At 51.2% G+C, this 22,209-nt stretch overlaps 1 pseudogene; it reads left to right on the forward strand.

Moving 5' to 3' along the window:
- The first annotated feature begins 4,720 nt into the window (after nucleotides 1-4,720).
- The window catches only part of LOC135050416 (homeobox protein OTX1 B-like), a 31,347-nt pseudogene continuing 13,858 nt past the window's right edge, over nucleotides 4,721-22,209 (forward strand).

The following is a 22,209-nucleotide window of genomic DNA, read 5'->3' on the forward strand; positions in this document are numbered from 1 at the left end:
TTTATTGTGGCTGCTATTTAATAAGAAGCTGCAGGTGCCTGTTCGCATTACTTGGCCTGATGCAGGAAAAACAATTAACTTTCTGAAGGGGAAAATAATTTAGAAATTAATTTGTTTGTTTTTATGCTTGTATTTAAAAATAATATTGTTTACAATTTAAATGTAACTTTGATGTAACATTTAGTAATTAAACTATCTAGACACTATTCAGTTGTGTTTACTTTATGACAGTTCATTATATATTGCGTAGAGCAGCGGTGGTCGACCAGTGGCTCTTGAGCCGCATGTGGCTCTTTCTTTATTCAAATGTGGCTCCCAACACTCTAAATCATGTGACCACAACAGATACAGAAACCGCTGCACTCCAGCCAGACACGCAGCAGCACTTCAGGGACTGAAAACTGAAGGAGCCAGATACTAGGGGTGAGACACCCACCAGCAAACAGAGGACACATGGCACGAGTTGGTGGTGGGGCTGTAGTGATACATGAGGGTGGGCTAGAGTGACATAGGAGGGTGGTAGCAGGAGTGACACATGGGGTAGCTGGCTGGAGTGACACATGGGGTAGCTGGCTGGAGTGACACATGGGGTAGCTGGCTGAAGTGACACATGGGGGAGCTGGCTGGAGTGACATAGGAGAGCTGGATGGAGTGACATAGGAGAGTGGTAGCAGGAGTGACACATGGGAGAGCTGGCTGGAGTGCCATAGGAGGATGGTAGCAGGAGGGACACATGGGGAGCTGGCTGGAGTGCCATAGGAGGGTGGTAGCAAGAGTGACACATGGGGGAGCTGGCTGGAGTGCCATGGAAGGGTGGTAGCAGGAGTGACACATGGGGGAGCTGGCTGGAGTGCCATGGGAGGGTGGTAGCAGGAGTGACACATGGGGGAGCTGGCTGGAGGGATATAGGAGGGTGGTAGCAGGAGTGACACATGGGGGAGCTGGCTGGAGTGACATAGGAGGGTGGTAGCAGGAGTGACACATGGGGGAGCTGGCTGGAGTGACATAGGGTGGTAGCAGGAGTGACACATGGGGGAGCTTGCTGGAGTGACATAGGAAGGTGGTAGCAGGAGTGACACATGGGGGAGCTGGCTGGAGTGACATAGGAGGGTGGTAGCAGGAGTAACACATTGGGGGAGCTGGCTGGAGTGACATAGGGTGGTAGCAGGAGTGACACATGGGGGAGCTTGCTGGAGTGACATAGGAAGGTGGTAGCAGGAGTGACACATGGGGGTGCTGGCTGGAGTGACAGCAGGGTGTTGGCTAGAGTGACACATGGGGGAGCTGAAGTTTATTATGTGAATATGGCTTTTTCAGTTATTTTATGTGAAAGTGGCTTTTTTAATGGATATGGCTTTAAAATATGTATTTTATGTCGTTCTGGCTTTTTCAATGTATTTTACAGCAGGGGCGTGGTCTAACAAGAAGACCACATTAAATTTTTGCATGCGCGCCGTCCACTCGATGTCGGCTCTTTGACGTACCTAACAAGGATTTTTGGCTCTTTGTCACTGACTGGTTGGCCACTCCTGGCGTAGAGTAATGGGGTAATGCAGCTTGTACAGTCACAAACTACATCTCTATACTGGTATCTGGTCTTTAGGTCGACAAGACTTAGGTCGACAGTGTCTAGGTCGACCACTATTGGTCGACAGTAAGTAGGTCAACATGATTTGTAGGTCGACAGAGACTCTATGTCAACATGTACTAGGTCGATATGACAAAAGGTTGACATGAGTTTTTAAAAAAACAAAACATTTTTTTATCTTTTTCATACTTAAGATCCACGTGGGAACGGTAACCTGTGCTGAGCGCAGCAGTAGCGGAGCAAGGCACTTTGCCCGAAGCATGGCGAGCGAAGCGAGCCATGCGAGGGGACACGGTGACACAGTGCACTAATTGGGGTTCCCCGTCACTCTACGAAGAAAACTACACCAAAAAAATGTAAAAAAACTCATGTCGACCTAGTACATGTCGACCTAGAGTCCCTGTTGACCTAAGTCTATTCTATCTAACATACCACACCTCTATACTACACTTGTTGTTCCAGACAGAAACCTGGGCTATACTGTATGCCAAAGTTTAGAGCTGGATGTAATGTAAATACCTTTTTTTGTAACCTGTGTCTTTTTAAGGCATATATTCTATGCGTGTACGTACATCTCTGCATCAGGCTCACATTTAAAATTTGGCATATGCTCCTTTACGCTTAAAGAGGGGGAACAGAGTGTGCACAGTGATCTAAGCAACATCATTAGTCTGAAAGTAATCGCAGAAATGCCTCTTATGAGTACTGGGGGGCTGGTGCAGAACTATGTGGTAATGATGACCATCAGCAGCACTGTATAGTCACTTCTGATTGGCTCTCAAGATGACAGAACATGATTCATTCGGATGGTCTTCAGTTTGCCGGCTGTCGGGATCCTGGCGCACCGTATACCAGCACCGGAATCCCGACAGCCGGCATATCAACACTTTTTCTCCCTCTTGGGGGTCCACGCAAGGGGCTCATTTGCGGTCGCCAAGCTGTCGGTATGTCGGCAGTTGGGATTCCGGCACCGGTGTGCTGGTCGCCGGGAGCCCGGCTGCCGGCATACCCTGCTACACCCGATTAATTCATTAGCCTCCCAGCTACATAACATCAAGTCACCACAGTCTGTTTGCACTGGGGGCAGATGCAGTGGTGAACATGTGAGGCATGTGCCTAGGGGCGGAACTTGCTGAGGCGGGGGGAACTGGGGGCGGCACACTAGGCTGATGAGGCCAGTGATTTTTTTTATCATTACAAATTATTATTTTTTTTAGATTTTTATTTTGCAATTGATGGAAGTGGGACAATGGGCAGATTTTGGTCCAGGAGCTGGTAGTGAGGTAAGGTTTGGGCTACTTAGGTGGTCTCGAGCTGTCTGGATTGGCCCCCGAAAAGAAAGGGTCAGTGCTGTGATGGAGAGGGGCAAAAATGTAGGGGCAGTGACGGGGGGAGTGAAGTTTCTTCACTCCCCCCGTCACCCGGCTCCATAGCAGTGCATGCTAATATGGATGAGATCGTCCATATTGGCCTGCATGCATAGGCGACGGGGCACCAGCAATGAACGAGCGCGGGGCCGCACATCGTTCATCGCTGATGCCTCCACACTGAAAGATATGAACGGTATCTCATTTATTAATGAACGAGATCGTTCATATCTTTCAGTATTATCGCCCAGTGTGTAGGGCCCATAAATCGTGGAGAGAGATAATCTACCAACCAATCAGCTCCTAAGTATAATTTTTCAAACACAGCCTGTAACATGGTGGTTAGAAGCAGATTGGCTGGTACTTTATCTCTCTCCACTTTACCAATCTCCAAGGCTTAGTACATATGCCTCACATTATGTTATTTCTGTTTGGACTACTACAGTAAAGGAGATTTGCATAGGCTTTTTAAAGGGTTAAGTAATGAATTGGGATGTGTTTTATACGGTATTTCAAGATATTTTATATGGAAATTTTGACTGACACTGCATATGTATATGGGGTGCACTAATGCACAATCTCCATGATGCTCCTTTAGTGAAGCCTCTATTCTTCCCTAAGATGGCCACCGCTATGTCTTCTGCGTATGTACAGCACCATCTTGGCACTGTGTTTAAGCGCCACTGTACAAGGACATGCAGTATTCAATTACGGGGAGACCCTAGAATATCCCGTATTGCCACACCCATACTTGACCGGCTGGTCCGCTGTATGCTCCGCTCCATCTCCGCTGACTACTGATGTTACTGTAAGGACGGCTGTACAATCTGTGCACTGCAATAGACCCAGTCTCCTGTTTAAGTCTATTGGTCTGGTATGCCTTTACTACTTCTTTCCGCTGGTGTCTGCTATTTATCCCCAGTGTACATTGTAAAATAGTACACAATAACTCGTCTATGTATTATATACATTTCATTATTATTTAGGTAAAAACTACATCTCAGTCAGCACCATCCTACTCATTGCAGAGACGATCACACCTTGCCTTGGGGCCCCTGTTCCTAGCACTCTCCCCACCTCCTGTGTTGGCACTGATTATAACTGCAGGAGCTAATGTAGTGACTGACTGCTTAAAAGGAATAAGGACAGTATAGTGCAAGCAGGGCCGAAACTAGGATTTTTGGCACCCGGGGGAAAGTTTGGCACCACAGACCCCCCCCCCCCCACACACACACACACACACACACACACACACCACACACACACACACACACACACACACACACACACACACACACACACACACACACACACACCTCCCCATCGGGCAATTGCCAGTATAGTGTTATAATAGAATATGATTAAAAAACAACAAAACACAACAAACGGCTGGATGCAATGGCATCCGAGTTTGTTGTATGGTTTTGTATTGTAAATGGCTGCTACTTTGAAAATGCGTCTTAGTTCGGCCAGCATCCAGGACCTATGGCAAATGCATTACATCCCACTGAAAATGTATTGTTTTCTTGTACTGCTACTTGTAGCACTGATGGACTAAAACAGGCAGAGAATTCAACCCACAAACAGCAAAAATAGACAAATGAAATGATCCAAGATTGATGGGCTATTTCATAATGCATGCAACCCAAGATTGACTGGCCAACTGCTGTAGAAAGCCCAGCATGCCAGTTGTGACCCAGGACTGCTCTTTGGGGGGGCAGCATCTGTCCTGGTGTATAGAGACCTCACCTAAGTTCCCAAACAGATGACCGGCTGCTGGTGCTTTCTCTTGTACTGTACTCCGCCGGTGGAGCTGCGGGGTGGGAAGGGAGAGGAGCTGGGAGAAGACTTCTACACAGACAGACTGTGTGAGTGGCCACGGACCAGTGCTCTGGAAACAAAATTGGATATGGCCACAGCTAGACCATCCAGCTAGAGAGTCTGTGGTCAGCAACCCTGTCTCCATCCCATTTATTCATTTTTTAGTTGCAGGGGAGCAGGTACCTGCGGCAGGAGCTACGGGATACAGCAGAAGGTAGTCCCTTAGGCTGAGAGGAGGGAGGGGAGGCAGCGTAACCATCTCGCCACCCCCTCAGATTTTGCACCCCCCCCAGTTGCGTCCCTGGTGCAAAACAATGCTCTCTCTTCCTCTTTTGCCGCACCACCACCTCTCTCTGGAGTGTTGTGGCAGCACTTATAGGGGAAAAATATCTGATGCATCTATACCATAGATGGTGGGAAACCATTTGGTTCTCCCCTATCAAGGGCAAAAGTATTTGATATCGGACATACACCATCGATGATTTTGAATCATCAGTGGTCGATGGCCATACCTAACAGGTACCTTCTTAGCCTGCATAAGGGTTAGAAGGCTACTATAGAGCACATTTGGGTTTTTGCACCTATTTTATTAGATGAAAATAGCTGCCAACCTGACTCTCTATCACAACAGTATTACAGTCTGTTTCTGATTTTCCCAATTAATTTGCTGGTTAATTTGCCTATAAACATTAGTTAGTAAGTTGAGCCTGGTTAAAAATAAGCGGAAAAGCAGAAGCAGACAATTATTGCACAGTGAAATGGAGCTACAAATGACAGCGGTCAGACTGATTTCAGACAAAAGTGACACTATACCAAAATAACTAGTTTTACAGTTTTACTTTATTACATTTCACAGTTCTAAAATGTGTCACAACACACATGTATGGAGGGAGTTCAGTGTTCATACATGGCTGCTCTAGCACACAAACAATAACTCTAATCAAACATATGACTTTTTTGTTGTTCTGCTGTTGCATCTCGCTAGTTGACACGTTAGATACAGTACGCATTCACACAGCACGTCACCAAGTTTCCACCTGCATTTTCAGGATGTTTTTCTCCTGACACCATAACAAGGCAGTGCTGCTCTTTGTTTCAACTCTTATGCAACTATACACCGGCTTACATTCATTGATAAAAAAAAGTCAATCAATTTAAGTCATCCTTTTGGCAAACAACAGCTGCACAGGAAGAGGAAAGCTGCTAGCCATCTTTGGCTGATGCTCTATGCTTATCCCGTGGAGGAGTTTACGCAGTCCATGTCTGAACTGTATGTTAGTATATCCGACAGGAAAAGACATCACAGGAAAATTACTGGGCCGAACAATAGTGTGAACTGGATTCCACGTGTTATTTGCCGAACATCTGTTTGCAGGAGTTGAGTTAACTTGCAAATATTGGTAATTAACCGTATCAGACACAGATTTTTTAATGCTAATGTTATATAGTTGTTAACCTGTTATCTTTACCTGTTTTATATATATATATATACACAGTATATATATATGAACAATATTTGTAAATAAAAAAAATCTGTCAAATATGTGTCCCACTTAGGCTCACGGTTTGGCTCACGGTTTGGGGTACTCAGACCCTCCAGAGAGCTTGACCCCCCCATTGGGGCCAGGTAGCCTGGGCGACTGGCTACCCCAAACCGGTGACCCCAAGTTTCTAGACCCCATTTTGGGGGAGGTAGGTCCCGGGGGGTAGTGACGGTACCCTTCCTGGATCCCCAAAATTAGCTGGAAGGTAGGTTATGCGTTCTGGAAGGGACCATGTTTCAGCTGAGTGGTCGTGGCCATTGCAACTCTAAGTCCCCGGTTGGGATTTGTATAAGTATTTCATTTCAAAGCTGTGAAATTGAAAACTGTATTAGCAACTATTTTTAGGTGAAATCCTATTATGACTGATAAGCTTTATTGTTGTATAGGAGTACATATTTGCTAGGACCAACAGTTTCCAAGATAAAAACGAAAAACCACAACAAGTGACATGTTTCACGTCACTGCGACTAGAGCTCACCTCCGATTCATTAGGATTTTTGTGTAATTCATCACTAGACACCTCTAAGTAAGTGTGCCAAGTTTCAAAACGGTTGGATTTATTTTGAGGTGATGGCCTTTTTTGCCCTTCATTGACTGGACTAATCTAGAACATATTTATACTAGAGAAAGGAAAGAGCATATGGAATAGAGGAACAAGGAAATATTAAAAGATTGTCACGTAGCCAAAAGAAAAAGGAGAAAGGAAAGAATGTGGGGTGTTTTTTTTTCTTTTCTTATTCTTGATGCAGTTTTTTCTTCATTTCGTGTACATTAATGTAGTTAATTTTGAGAATGAAAACTGGAAGAGTAGCCTTCTTCTCCCTCATTGCCTAACCCATTTATTGGAAAGTGTCTACTCCTTTGTTGGCACTCCATTTGTGCAGTGGTTAGAATGCTGCCTCTCATTGAAGTCACAAATTTGATTCCAGTTCAGGGAGTAACTTTACTAAAGGTCGACTTTAGTAAATAAATTGTCTATTGGTAAATGTACAATTCAGCCTCTGAAACACTACATCGATTTAGATCGAACTTTAGTAAATTTACCCCCAGGGCTCTATCTGCATGGGGGTTGGATGTTCTTTCCAAGTTTGCATGGGCTTCAATTTCCCCCCACCTGCCAAAGATGGGTAAAAATGTACTCTGGGTTATGGAGTTTAGACTACAAGTACCACTATGACAAGGACTGATATGAATGACAATTACAGTATTCTTTTTGTTCAACGCTGCATAATATGGTGGCGCTACGTGTATATAAATACAGGTAAGCAAGTTATAATTGTTGCACCTTAGGAGACCATATCTGTGAATTTTACAGTGTTTACTTTTAGTATACTATAATCTAGTATAATAAGACAAATACGATTTTCAGCAAGAGCCTGACGTTTTGCAATTGTCGCATATCCAGCACAACCCCACAAATGAAGGCGTGGTCTGTAAGAACTATATCTAAATTATGCTTTCCTGGCATCCTTGGTTTACCAGAATTATTGATGAATTTGTACATTAGTTTGTATTGTCAAAATTGTAGTAATGTAAACTAATAGTGAAGTTACTTATTGCTAGAAGCAAGCAAGGGTTATTATTCTGACCCTCATTACACGTAAGGAGTGTGTAACTATTCAGATAGCTAAACGAAGTCCATCTCTTAATGCCCATACAATGACCTTCTGGAAGTTTCACCTTTTATTCATGTAAGAGGGCAGCGGTGCGTGTGGTGGTGCCTGCTGCCGTGCAGGTGTAGTTTCGGTACTCACCAGGCGCCGCTCTCTCTCACCTTCAGGTACCGGAACCTTCAACGGACCTGGCAATCTTCAGTCGGATCCGGACACGGCGATTCCCTCTCGGAGCTGACAGACGAACGAGCTGAGGAGAAAATAGTCTACCTTAAGGGGGGTATCAACCCTTCTTTCACCGGAAAAGGGGATACCCCAGGGGTGACGGCGACCTTCACCGGTTGGGTGAAAGGTCATCACTGGCACAAAGCCTCAGCCACCCAGATTTCACACACTCGCACTCTCGCGTGTAGTGTGATGAAGGGGATTCTCACGTCCGTGAGCAATCCCTATTCCGGCGCTCGGGGACAGACAAGGGACAAACGTACACAGATGCTACTCACCGTCAGTTCCGCACTGCGAACGTCTTCTTCTCTTACAGGTTCCTGTAAGGAGACAACCAAACAAGCAAACAGCCGTGCAGGGCCTAACTCTAACCTAGTGTCACACCCCTATACTAACTACAACGGCAGAGCCCTCAAACTAGCTCTGTGGGTGTGGTGCAACAAAACTAAACACACTTAACAAGCTCACACTTTGCCCAGCACGGTAACAACATACATCACGATACACAGTGCAAGCAACTACCACGGTGCTGTCCCTTTAAGTCCCCGACTCAGAGCACCAGGTAGTGGGGGCCGCACAGCTCACCCACCTCCCGTACTCTGTCTTTCCTGGGGCCCAGGCCGAGCGGGCCTGCTTGCCTAAACACCTTGGGGTGGATTGGGCCTAGTGCCCAGTGCCACCTCTATTCACTTCGGGGGAGCCGCTTTTTTATTGGGCCTAGCGCCCCCTATTTGCGCACGGACCTGAGGCCCGACATTACCGACGGGCCTAGCGCCCGCCTAACTGGTCCCTCGTTGGGTGATCTGGGCCTGGTGCCCAGGGTCACCTTTTATCCCTAAGCCAAAAGGAACTAGGGCCTAAAGCCCTCTAATGCTCCCACAGGCCTAATGCCTGAATTGCCCACGGGCCTAATGCCCGCCTAACATGCGCCACGGGCCGGGGGCCCGACTATGTGCCCACGGGCCGGGGGCCCGACAAAGTGCCCACGGGCCGGGAGGGCCCGACTATCTGCCCACAGGCCGGGAGGGCCTGACTGTGCCCACGGGCCTAATGCCCGAACACCCAGTGGTCTAGGGAGGAGAGAGAGGGTACAGGGGCACCTGATAAGGGCCTACCTGACCCGGTGGGAGAGGCACCAGGGGGGAGCTTCGTCAGCTCTCTTCCTTCCCACACCTGGTGGCCTCTCCGGCACTCCCCTTAACTCTTCGGCCGCTGGCCCGTCCTGGCCAGCGGCGCCGCCGTCGCCTCGCCGCGTCCAGCCGCCGCTGGACATCTTCTTCCCGGAGCCTGGAGTCTTCTGACCTCTTCCGCGGCCACCGGAGCACTTCAGCGCTCTTCCGCACGCCCTCCGTCCTCGGCTCCCGCCCGGCGTCTTCTTCTTCCTCCGCGCTCCCGCGCGCGGTCTTCTTCTCTGGTTCCCGCCCGGCGTCTGATGTAAGACGCCGGGGGCGGGGCCCATGACGCGGCGAGCGCCGATTGGCTCGCCGCGTCCACCTCCGATTGGCCGGTGCCCCGCGAGCTGCGATTGGCTCGCGGAAGGCGCCGGATTTGAAAAGCCGCGGGCGGCGCTTCTGATTGGCCGCCAGAATGGCGCCAAGTTTAAAGCGCCGCTGCTGCGCCGCTACCCGCCGCCAACGACAGCCCGGTGCAGGGAAACGTCCGATCCCTGCACCAGACACCCGCCGCCGCCGCACACCCAGCGCTGGGGACAGACAAGCTGCCCCAGCGCTGTCCACCCTCACGCTCTGCAGGTGACACAGATCCCCTGCACACTGTTGTGGTGATGTGCCCTGGGACACAGGGCACATCTCCTCATTTCCCCCCCCTTTTTCCTTTGTAGTCCCTACAAAGGTCTCCACGACGTCCAATGTCCGCGGGTCAGGGAATTCCGAGGTTCCGAGGTTGTATTCGAGGGCCCAGCCTGGACAGACTGTGACCCCACACCCTTCCCCCTCCAGCTCCGGGTTCCTCTTCTTACGTCCTGACCTCCATCGGCGGATCCTCTGGGGGAGTGGCACCTCCTCACGGTCGCTCGACGTTGGCCACCAAGGGGAATCTTCCTCCACGGGGACAACAGTCACCCACTCTTGACCTCCGATATCGTCTGTGGCTTCGTCCCTGTCTTCAGGGTGTGGTACCGACCACCACCCAACAGCGGAATCCTCCGGGGCATCCGTTTCCTCCCGGGCAACAACCACCATCTGTCGCATCTCCTCGTGGGGCATCTCCAAAGGTCCCATGTCTTCCTCTGGAACGGGTCCTCCCACGGCATCACGATCCAATCCCCGTACGTCCGTCCATTTCGGCACTTCTGGCAGGTATTCTTGCTCCAGGACTATCTCCTCCTCTTCACGGAGGGCAATCAACTGGGAGCACGAATCCACCCGATCCTGCCAGTCCCACTCGTCGGCACTCCCGATGCCCGAGTCGTCCTCCATCTGCTCTTGGAGGAATTCGTCGGCGGACATCTCACCGTAGTCCGAGTCCTCCTCCACCGATACCTGGACTAGGGGATTATTTTCCTCCTCAGCGTACTTGGTCCCTTCCGCTGGCATCTTTACTTCCTCAGCGTACTCCTTAGCTTCCGCTGGCATCTTTACTTCCTCAGCGTACTCCTTTGCTTCCGCTGGCATCTCTTGGTACCCAGGGCACACCTGTTCCACACGTCCTGGTAGTGGACAGTTCCATCGCGGGGAGATTCCGGACGTCCCCGTCACTGGGTCTTCACGCTTTTCTTCGCAGCGTGGTCTCTTCACCTCCCAGTCGTCCACCTCCGCCTTATGCGGGAAAGGATTCTGCCTTACTGGGGTCGCTTTCTTGGAAAGGGTAGGTCCGCGGCATCTTCCCAGGGGCACTCACTAGCCGCATGTCCTGGTCGCCGACACTTCCAACAAGGGAGGGCCACTGCCACCTTCTCCAAGACGGGTTCCTTGGCCACCTCCTTCACTGAGGGATCTTCACCCGTTGGTTCCGGCTCAGAGGAAATGGGCACCTGCGAACTAACTTCAAGCAGGGTCTTCTGCTCCATTTCCCTGGTTTCCTCCTCCCATCTCTGGGCACGACCATCCGCAATCATCCGGTCTTCATTCCACGGACAATCGGGAAGCGCATGTCCCCTCGCCTCGCAGAGCGCACACACGGGCTCTGCAGCCACCCGGTCCCAAAGTTGCTGACGAGACTCCGTCAGCTGCTTCACAGTGGCCTCGTAGTCTGTCCTGTCTTCCGTCCATGGACACTCCAGGAGCCGATATCGGGGATCTCCACAGCTTTCACACCAGGAATCAACCTCGTCTTGGCTCAACTCTTCATCCCAGGGACAACTGTTATGCTCATGCCCGTAGTTTCCGCAGAGCAAACACCAGGACTCTTTCTTCGCTTGGCCCTTTTGACATCTTCGGTCCGCTTCCTGGACCACCTTCTTTGGGGACGTCTCTCGCCAAGTACACTCGTTGGCAAAGTGCCCCGTTTGCCGACATTTCTTGCAGGGCGTCACAGCGGCCTTCTTGCGCCCCTTCTCCCGGCGCTCTTCCTTTTCACGCTGGACCGACCGCTGCACCATCTTCAGGAGGTCTGCCCCAGACACCGTCACCCAGTCGCTCTGGTCTGCACACATCCGGGGGTGGGTCTGTTCCGGAGCCATCCGCAGGGAGGTCTTGGTGACGTTCCACATCGTGTCCGTGATCCTGTATCCTTGATCCTGCCGACTACACCAAAATGTAAGAGGGCAGCGGTGCGTGTGGTGGTGCCTGCTGCCGTGCAGGTGTAGTTTCGGTACTCACCAGGCGCCGCTCTCTCTCACCTTCAGGTACCGGAACCTTCAACGGACCTGGCAATCTTCAGTCGGATCCGGACACGGCGATTCCCTCTCGGAGCTGACAGACGAACGAGCTGAGGAGAAAATAGTCTACCTTAAGGGGGGTATCAACCCTTCTTTCACCGGAAAAGGGGATACCCCAGGGGTGACGGCGACCTTCACCGGTTGGGTGAAAGGTCATCACTGGTACAAAGCCTCAGCCACCCAGATTTCACACAGTCGCACTCTCGCGCGTAGTGTGATGAAGGGGATTCTCACGTCCGTGAGCAATCCCTATTCCGGCGCTCAGGGACAGACAAGGGACAAACGTACACAGATGCTACTCACCGTCAGTTCCGCACTGCGAACGTCTTCTTCTCTTACAGGTCCCTGTAAGGAGACAACCAAACAAGCCAACAGCCGTGCAGGGCCTAACTCTAACCTAGTGTCACACCCCTATACTAACTACAACGGCAGAGCCCTCAAACTAGCTCTGTGGGTGTGGTGCAACAAAACTAAACACACTTAACAAGCTCACACTTTGCCCCGCACGGTAACAACATACATCACGATACACAGTTCAAGCAACTACCACGGTGCTGTTCCTTTAAGTCCCCGACTCAGAGCACCAGGTAGTGGGGGCCGCACAGCTCACCCACCTCCCGTACTCTGTCTTTCCAGGGGCACAGGCCGAGCGGGCCTGCCTGCCTAAACACCTTGGGGTGGATTGGGCCTAGTGCCCAGTGCCACCTCTATTCACTTCGGGAGAGCCGCTTATTTATTGGGCCTAGCGCCCCCTATTTGCGCACGGACCCGAGGCCCGACATTACCCACGGGCCTAGCGCCCGCCTAACTGGTCCCTCGTTGGGTGACCTGGGCCTGGTGCCCAGGGTCACCTTATATCCCTAAGCCAAAAGGAACTAGGGCCTAATGTCCTCTAACGCTCCCACAGGCCTAATGCCTGAATTGCCCACGGCCTAATGCCCGCCTAACATGCGCCACGTGCCGGGGGCCCGACTATGTGCCCACGGGCCGGGGGCCCGACAAAGTGCCCACGGGCCGGGAGGGCCCGACTATCTGCCCACAGGCCGGGAGGGCCTGACTGTGCCCACGGGCCTAATGCCCAAACACCCAGTGGTCTAGGGAGGAGAGAGAGGGTACATGGGCACCTGATAAGGGCCTACCTGACCCGGTGGGAGAGGCACCAGGGGGGAGCTTCGTCAGCTCTCTTCCTTCCCACCCCTGGTGGCCTCTCCGGCGCTCCCCTTCACTCTTCGGCCGCTGGCCCATCCTGGCCAGCGGCGCCTCCGTCGCCTCGCTGCGTCCAGCCGCCGCCGGACATCTTCTTCCCGGGGCCTGGAGTCTTCTGGCCTCTTCCGCGGCCACCGGAGCTCTTCAGCGCTCTTCCGCACGCCGTCCGTCCTCGGCTCCCGCCCGGCGTCTTCTTCTTCCTCCGCGCTCCCGCGCGCGGTCTTCTTCTCTGGTTCCCGCCCGGCGTCTGACGTCAAACGCCGGGGGCGGGGCCCATGACGCGGCGAGCGACGATTGGCTCGCCGCGTCCACCTCCGATTGGCCGGCCGGATTTGAAAAGCCGCGGGCGGCGCTTCTGATTGGCGGCCAGAATGGCGCCAAGCTTAAAGCGCCGCTGCCGCGCCGCTACCTGCCGCCAATGACAGCCCGGTGCAGGGAAACGTCCGATCCCTGCACCAGACACCCGCCGCCTCCGCACACCCAGCGCTGGGGACAGACAAGCTGCCCCAGCGCTGTCCACCCTCACGCTCTGCAGGGGACACAGATCCCCTGCACACTGTTGTGGTGATGTGCCCTGGGACACAGGGCACATCTCCACATTCACACAGACTGGAATGATTGCCCATATAATATAGCTGTAATTACCTAGGTTAGATCGATGTACATGTGATAATAAGAATTTACTCACCGGTAATTCTATTTCTCATAGTCCGTAGTGGATGCTGGGGACTCCGTAAGGACCATGGGGAATAGACGGGCTCCGCAGGAGACTGGGCACTCTAAAGAAAGATTCAGTACTATCTGGTGTGCACTGGCTCCTCCCTCAGTTAAGGAAACTGTGCCCGGAAGAGCTGACATTACAAGGAAAGGATTTTGGAATCCAGGGTAAGACTCATACCAGCCACACCAATCACACTGTACAACTTGTGATAAACTTACCCAGTTAACAGTATGAACAACAACTGAGCATCACTCAACCGATGCTACATAACCATAACCCTTTGTTAAGCAATAACTATATACACGTATTGCAGAAAGTCCGCACTTGGGACGGGCGCCCAGCATCCACTACGGACTACGAGAAATAGAATTACGGGTGAGTAAATTCTTATTTTCTCTAACGTCCTAGTGGATGCTGGGGACTCCGTAAGGACCATGGGGATTATACCAAAGCTCCCAAATGGGCGGGAGAGTGCGGATGACTCTGCAGCACCGAATGGGCAAACACCAGGTCCTCCCCAGCCAGGGTATCAAACTTGTAGAATTTTGCAAATGTGTTTGAACCCGACCAAGTAGCAGCTCGGCAAAGCTGTAATGCCGAGACCCCTCAGGCAGCCGCCCAAGAAGAGCCCACCTTCCTTGTGGAGTGGGCTTTCACTGATTTTGGATGCGGCAATCCAGCCGCAGAATGAGCCTGCTGAATCGTGTTACAGATCCAGCGAGCAATGGTTTGCTTTGAAGCAGGAGCACCCAGCTTGTTGGATGCATACAGGATAAACAGCGAGTCAGTTTTCCTGACTCCAGCCGTCCTGGCAACATAGATCTTCAAAGCCCTGACTACATCAAGCAACTTGGAATCCTCCAAGTCACGAGTAGCCGCAGGCACCACAATGGGTTGGTTCAAATGAAAAGATGACACCACCTTTGGCAGAAACTGCGGACGAGTCCGCAATTCTGCCCTATCCATATGGAAAACCAGATAGGGGCTTTTACATGACAAAGCCGCCAATTCTGACACACGGCTAGCTGAAGCCAAGGCCAACAGCATGACCACTTTCCACGTGAGATACTTTAGCTCCACTGTCTTAAGTGGCTCAAACCAGTGGGATTTCAGGAAACCCAAGACCACGTTAAGATCCCAAGGTGCCACTGGTGGCACAAAAGGAGGCTGAATATGCAGCACTCCCTTAACAAACACGTCTGAACCTCAGGCAGCGAAGCCAGTTCTTTTTGAAAGAAAATGGATAGGGCCGAAATCTGGACCTTTATGGACCCTAATTTTAGGCCCATAGTCACACCTGACTGTAGGAAGTGCAGGAATCGACCCAGCTGGAATTCCTCTGTAGGGGCCTTCCTGGCCTCACACCAAGCAACATATTTTCGCCATATACGGTGATAACGTTTTGCTGTCACGTCCTTCCTAGCCTTTATCAGCGTAGGAATAACTGCATCCGGAATGCCCTTTTCTGCTAGGATCCGGCGTTCAACCGCCATGCCGTCAAACGCAGCCGCGGTAAGTCTTGGAACAGACAGGGCCCCTGTTGCAACAGGTCCTGTCTGAGAGGCAGAGGCCATGGGTCCTCTGTGAGCATTTCTTGCAGTTCCGGGTACCAAGTCCTTCTTGGCCAATCCGGAACAATGAGTATTGTTCTCACTCCTCTTTTTCTTACGATTCTCAGTACCCTGGGTATGAGAGGAAGAGGAGGAAACACATAGACCGACTGGAATACCCACGGTGTCACCAGTGCGTCCACAGCTATCGCCTGAGGGTCTCTTGACCTGGCGCAATACCTCTTTCATTTTTTGTTGAGGCGGGACGCCATCATGTCCACCTGTGGCAGTTCCCATCGATTTACAATCTGCGTGAAGACTTCTTGATGAAGTCCCCACTCTCCCGGGTGGAGGTCGTGTCTGCTGAGGAAGTCTGCTTCCCAGTTGTCCACTCCCGGAATGAACACTGCTGACAGTGCTTGCACGTGATTCTCCGCCCAACGAAGAATCCTGGTGGCTTCCGCCACTGCCACCCTGCTTCTTGTGCCGCCCTGGCGGTTTACATGAGCGACTGCCGTGATGTTGTCTGACTGAATCAGCACTGGTTGGTCTCAAAGCAGAGGCTCCGCTTGACTCAGGGCGTTGTATATGGCCCGTAGCTCCAGGATATTTATGTGCAGACAAGTCTCCTGACTTGACCACAGCCCTTGGAAGTTTCTTCCTTGAGTGACTGCCCCCCACCCTCGGAGGCTTGCATCCGTGGTCACCAGGACCCAGTCCTGTATGCCGAATCTGCGGCCCTCGAGGAGGTGAGCACCTTGTAGCCACCACAGAAGAGACACCCTGGCCCTGGGGGACAGGGTGATCATCCGATGCATCTGAAGATGCGATCCGGACCACTTGTCCAGCAGATCCCACTGAAAGATCCTCGCATGGAACCTGTCGAAGGGAATGGCTTCGTATGACGCCACCATCTTTCCCAGGACTCGTGTGCAGTGATGCACCGACACCTGTTTTGGCTTTAGGAGGTCTCTGACCAGAGTCACGAGCTCCTGAGCCTTCTCCTCCGGGAGAAACACTTTCTTCTGGTCTGTGTCCAGAATCATGCCCAGGAAGGGCAGACGCGTCGCAGGAATCAGCTGCGACTTTGGAATGTTCAGAATCCAGCCGTGCTGACGCAACACTTCCTGAGAGTGTGCTACGCTGATCAGCAACTGCTCCCTGGACCTCGCCTTTATGAGGAGATCGCCCAAGTATGGGATAATTGTAACCCCTTGCTTCCGAAGGAGCACCATCATTTCCGCCATCACCTTGGTAAAAACTCTCGGTGCCGTGGACAGGCCAAACGGCAACGTCTGGAATTGGTAATGACAGTCCCGTACCACAAACCTGAGGTACTCTGATGAGGCGGATAAATGGGGACATGCAAGTAAGCATCCTTGATGTCCAGAAACACCATAAAATCCCCCTCTTCCAGGCTTGCAATGACCGCTCTGAGCGATTCCATTTTGAACTTGAATTTCTTCAGATAAATGTTCAGGGATTTTAAATTTAAAATGGGTCTGACCGAACCGTCCGGTTTCGGTACCACAAACATAGTGGAATAGTAGCCCCTTCCCCGTTGAAGGGGGGATCCTCTACCACCACCTGCTGCAGAAAAAGTTTGTGAATTGCCGCCAACACTATCTCCCTTTCCATGGCGGAAGTTGGTAAGGCCGATTTTAGGTAACGGCAGGGGCGTCGGAACTGGGGGGGCAAGGGGGCAGCTTGCCCCCCCCCCAAATATGACAGAGGCGCAGGGGAGCACTTACCTCCGAATCCCTGCAGGCGGCATCTCCTTAAAAAACAGCCTGCTACTCTCCTAACTCCCCGTGATTATACCACAGGGCAGGGCAGCAGCGGTGCCGGGGGAAAGTGCCGTCCGGCAAAGAAGAAGTGCCGCACGCCCCGGGAGAGCTCGGGCTCGGAGAGCAGCGGCCAGTTCATCCCGCCGGCCCTCCGTGTCCAGCTCCGGTGACTCCTCCAAGTTCAGCACCAACCCCGGCCTGGGCGCAGCGCTGACCTGTAGTGCACCCTTTGCCTCCTCCATCTGGAGCCCGGCCTCCATCTCCCCGGGCACCGCCCCGGCCTCTGGCGTAGACCCCCTGGGCCCTGACAGCGCCTCCTGCATGCAGCGCTCCGGCTCCTCATTTACAGCCACCCTCTACCCCATGTACTGTCCTAAGGCCAGGCCGCCAGCTACAGCCAGGGATACCCGGCCCCTTCCTTCTCTTACTTTGGGGGTGTGGACTGTAGCTCGTACCTGGCCCCCATGCACTCCCACCACCACCCCCAACTCAGCCCCATGGCCCCCCTCCTTTATATCCGGCCACCACCTGAGCCAGAGCTCCAGTCACCACCCCCATCACCACCACCACTAGGGCTATGCCGACACAGCGCTACCCTTCAACTCCTCTGACTGCCTGTACTACAAGGATCAGGCTACCTGGAAGTTCTAGGTGCTGTGAGCCCTGGTGCTAGCGGGAAGGACAGGGCAGGGCTCCCCTGTGGCCTGGTTCCCAGTAACTTGTGCCTGGACCAGTGGTCGAAGTATGGTATAACGCCACTTCTTCCACTGACCCGGAAAAGCGGAACTGAAAGTGCAGCAGGAGGCGAGGGAAGTGGCCATCCTGTTGCACATGTTGCTCCCCGTCCCTGCGTGGTGGCTGGCGGCTGTGTAGAGCGCTGTACTAGTTCACAACCAACCGCCGCCCGCTGCTTACCGCCGCCAGCAGCTCACCGCCGCCAGCCGCCCACCGCCGCCAGCAGCACACCGCTCAGCGCTGCCAGCCACCAGCAACAAATGAGGTAAAGTTCCCCTGCTGTCACGTCTCTCCCTGTCATTACCATCCCTGTCCCTACTGTCACTCTCTCTCTTCCAGCTGTCACTGTCGTCACTCTCTCTCTCCCAGCTGTCACTGTCGTCACTCTCTCTCTCCCTGCTGTCACTGTTGTCACTCTCTCTCCCTGTCGTCACTCTCCCTCCCTGTCGTCACTCTCTCACTGTCGTCACTCTCTCTCTCTCCCTGTCGTCACTCTGGCTGTCCCTGTTGTCACAATTTCAGCTCATTCAGTGTGCTACAATGTGAATTTTGGCTCATTCAGTGTGCTACAATGTGAATTTCGGCTCATTCAGTGTGCTATAATGTGAGTTTCGGCTCGTACCGTGTGCTAGAATGTGAATTTCGTCTCGTACCGTGTGCTACAATGTGAATTTCGGCTCGTACCGTGTGCTACAATGTGAATTACGGCTCATTCAGTGTGCTATAATGTGAATTTTGGCTCGTACCGTGTGCTATAATGTGAATTTCAGCTCATTCAGTGTGCTATAATGTGAATTTCAGCTCATTTAGTGTGCTACAATGTGAATTTCGGCTCATTCAGTGTGCTACAATGTGAATTTCAGCTCATTCAGTGTGCTATAATGTGAATTTCAGCTCATTCAGTGTGCTACAATGTGAGTTTGGGCTCGTACCGTGTGCTACAATGTGAATTTCGGCTCATTCAGTGTGCTACAAGGTGAATTTCGGCTCATTCAGTGTGCTACTATGTGAATTTTGGCTCATTCAGTGTGCTACAAGGTGAATTTCGGCTCATTCAGTGTGCTACAATGTGAATTTCGGCTCGTACCGTGTGCTACAATGTGAATTTCGGCTTGTACCGTGTGCTACAATGTGAATTTCGGCTCATTCAGTGTGCTATAATGTGAATTTTGGCTCATTCAGTGTGCTATAATGTGAATTTCGGCTCATTCAGTGTGCTACAATGTGAATTTCGGTTTATTCCGTGTGCTATAATGTGAATTTCGTCTCGTACCGTGTGCTATAATGTGAATTTCGGCTCATTCAGTGTGCTATAATGTGAATTTCGGCTCATTCAGTGTGCTATAATGTGAATTTCGGCTCATTCAGTGTGCTATAATGTGAATTTCGGCTCATTCAGTGTGCTATAATGTGAATTTCGGTTCATTCAGTGTGCTACAATGTGAATTTCGGCTCGTACCGTGTGCTATAAGGTGAAAGGGGCACCAGTACTAGATAGTATAAGGGGTTCTACTGCATGGGAGCGAAGGCACGCACATAATTACGTCCTTGACTTTTGCATACCCCCACTTCAAGATTTCCACTTCGACCACTAGCCTGGACCTCATACACTGCTCTGCTCAGCCATGGTCTCTATTTATTGCTCGTCTGGGATCTGGACTGTACCCTCAGGCCCTTCCATTGAGATCCTCTATGAATGGTGTTCCAACCCAAAGCTCCTTGGTAAGTTTATATACGTGGGGGAGATTCCCCCCCTCCCCCATCTATTGTCAATCTGTACAGACTCAGATGTGTTTTTTGTCCCCCCTTCGCCCAGAAACTATATTATATAGGACTTTTAGCCATTTGGGTGCATGAAACAGCTGGAATATGTACATATTCGATCCGTTTTTAGGATCCATTTTAATTTCTTAAGTTAATTATAATTGTTTTTGAGTTTAATATTTCCTAACACAAACCCCCCACCCCCCACCCTTCTTCAGAGAAACCAAAATATTGACTTGATATTAGAGATGAGCGCCGGAAATTTTTCGGGTTTTGTGTTTTGGTTTTGGGTTCGGTTCCGCGGCGGTGTTTTGGGTTCGACCGCGTTTTGGCAAAACCTCACCGAATTTTTTTTGTCGGATTCGGGTGTGTTTTGGATTCGGGTGTTTTTTTTTTAAAAAACACTAAAAAACAGCTTAAATCATAGAATTTGGGGTTCATTTTGATCCCAAAGTATTATTAACCTCAAAAACCATAATTTACACTCATTTTCAGTCTATTCTGAATACCTCACACCTCACAATATTATTTTTAGTCCTAAAATTTGCACCTAGGTCGCTGGATGACTAAGCTAAGCGACCCTAGTGGCCGACACAAACACCGGGCCCATCTAGGAGTGGCACTGCAGTGTCACGCAGGATGTCCCTTCCAAAAAACCCTCCCCAAACAGCACATGACGCAAAGAAAAAAAGAGGCGCAATGAGGTAGCTGAGTGAGTAAGATAAGCGACCCTAGTGGCCGACACAAACACCGGGCCCATCTAGGAGTGTCACTGCAGTGTCACGCAGGATGTCCCTTCCAAAAAACCCTCCCCAAACAGCACATGACGCAAAGAAAAAAAGAGGCGCAATGAGGTAGCTGTGTGAGTAAGGTGAGCGGCGGCACTAAACACTCTTTCGGAGTACACACTTGTGGGAGGGCAACTTAGGTAGAATAAAGCCAGTTTGTGCAAGGGCCTCCAAATTGCCTCTTTTTCCTGCCAGTATAAGTACGGACTGTGTGACGTGCCTACTTGGATGCGGTCACTCATATAATCCTCCACCATTCTTTCAATGGTGAGAGAATCATATGCAGTGACAGTAGACGACATGTCCGTAATCGTTGTCAGGTCCTTCAGTCCGGACCAGATGTCAGCATCAGCAGTCGCTCCAGACTGCCCTGCATCACCGCCAGTGGGTGGGCTCGGAATTCTGAGCCTTTTCCTCGCACCCCCAGTTGCGGGAGAATGTGAAGGAGGAGATGTTGACAGGTCGCGTTCCGCTTGACTTGACAATTTTCTCACCAGCAGGTCTTTCAACCCCAGCAGACTTGTGTCTGCCGGAAAGAGAGATCCAAGGTAGGCTTTAAATCTAGGATCGAGCACGGTGGCCAAAATGTAGTGCTCTGATTTCAACAGATTGACCACCCGTGAATCCTTGTTAAGCGAATTAAGGGCTCCATCCACAAGTCCCACATGCCTAGCGGAATCGCTCCGTGTTAGCTCCTCCTTCAATGTCTCCAGCTTCTTCTGCAAAAGCCTGATGAGGGGAATGACCTGACTCAGGCTGGCAGTGTCTGAACTGACTTCACGTGTGGCAAGTTCAAAGGGCATCAGAACCTTGCACAACGTTGAAATCATTCTCCACTGCATTTGAGACAGGTGCATTCCACCTCCTATATCGTGCTCAATTGTATAGGCTTGAATGGCCTTTTGCTGCTCCTCCAACCTCTGAAGCATATAGAGGGTTGAATTCCACCTCGTTACCACTTCTTGCTTCAGATGATGGCAGGGCAGGTTCAGTAGTTTTTGGTGGTGCTCCAGTCTTCTGTACGTGGTGCCTGTACGCCGAAAGTGTCCCGCAATTCTTCTGGCCACCGACAGCATCTCTTGCACGCCCCTGTCGTTTTTTAAAAAATTCTGCACCACCAAATTCAAGGTATGTGCAAAACATGGGACGTGCTGGAATTTGCCCATATTTAATGCACACACAATATTGCTGGCGTTGTCCGATGCCACAAATCCACAGGAGAGTCCAATTGGGGTAAGCCATTCCGCGATGATCTTCCTCAGTTGCCGTAAGAGGTTTTCAGCTGTGTGCGTATTCTGGAAAGCGGTGATACAAAGCGTAGCCTGCCTAGGAAAGAGTTGGCGTTTGCGAGATGCTGCTACTGGTGCCGCCGCTGCTGTTCTTGCGGCGGGAGTCCATACATCTACCCAGTGGGCTGTCACAGTCATATAGTCCTGACCCTGCCCTGCTCCACTTGTCCACATGTCCGTGGTTAAGTGGACATTGGGTACAACTGCATTTTTTAGGACACTGGTGAGTCTTTTTCTGACGTCCGTGTACATTCTCGGTATCGCCTGCCTAGAGAAGAGGAACCTAGAAGGTATTTGGTAACGGGGGCACACTGCCTCAATAAATTGTCTAGTTCCCTGTGAACTAACGGCGGATACCGGACGCACGTCTAAC

Source organism: Pseudophryne corroboree, chromosome 1 (genome assembly GCF_028390025.1).
Source record: "Pseudophryne corroboree isolate aPseCor3 chromosome 1, aPseCor3.hap2, whole genome shotgun sequence".
Classification (NCBI taxonomy): Eukaryota; Metazoa; Chordata; class Amphibia; order Anura; family Myobatrachidae; genus Pseudophryne; species Pseudophryne corroboree.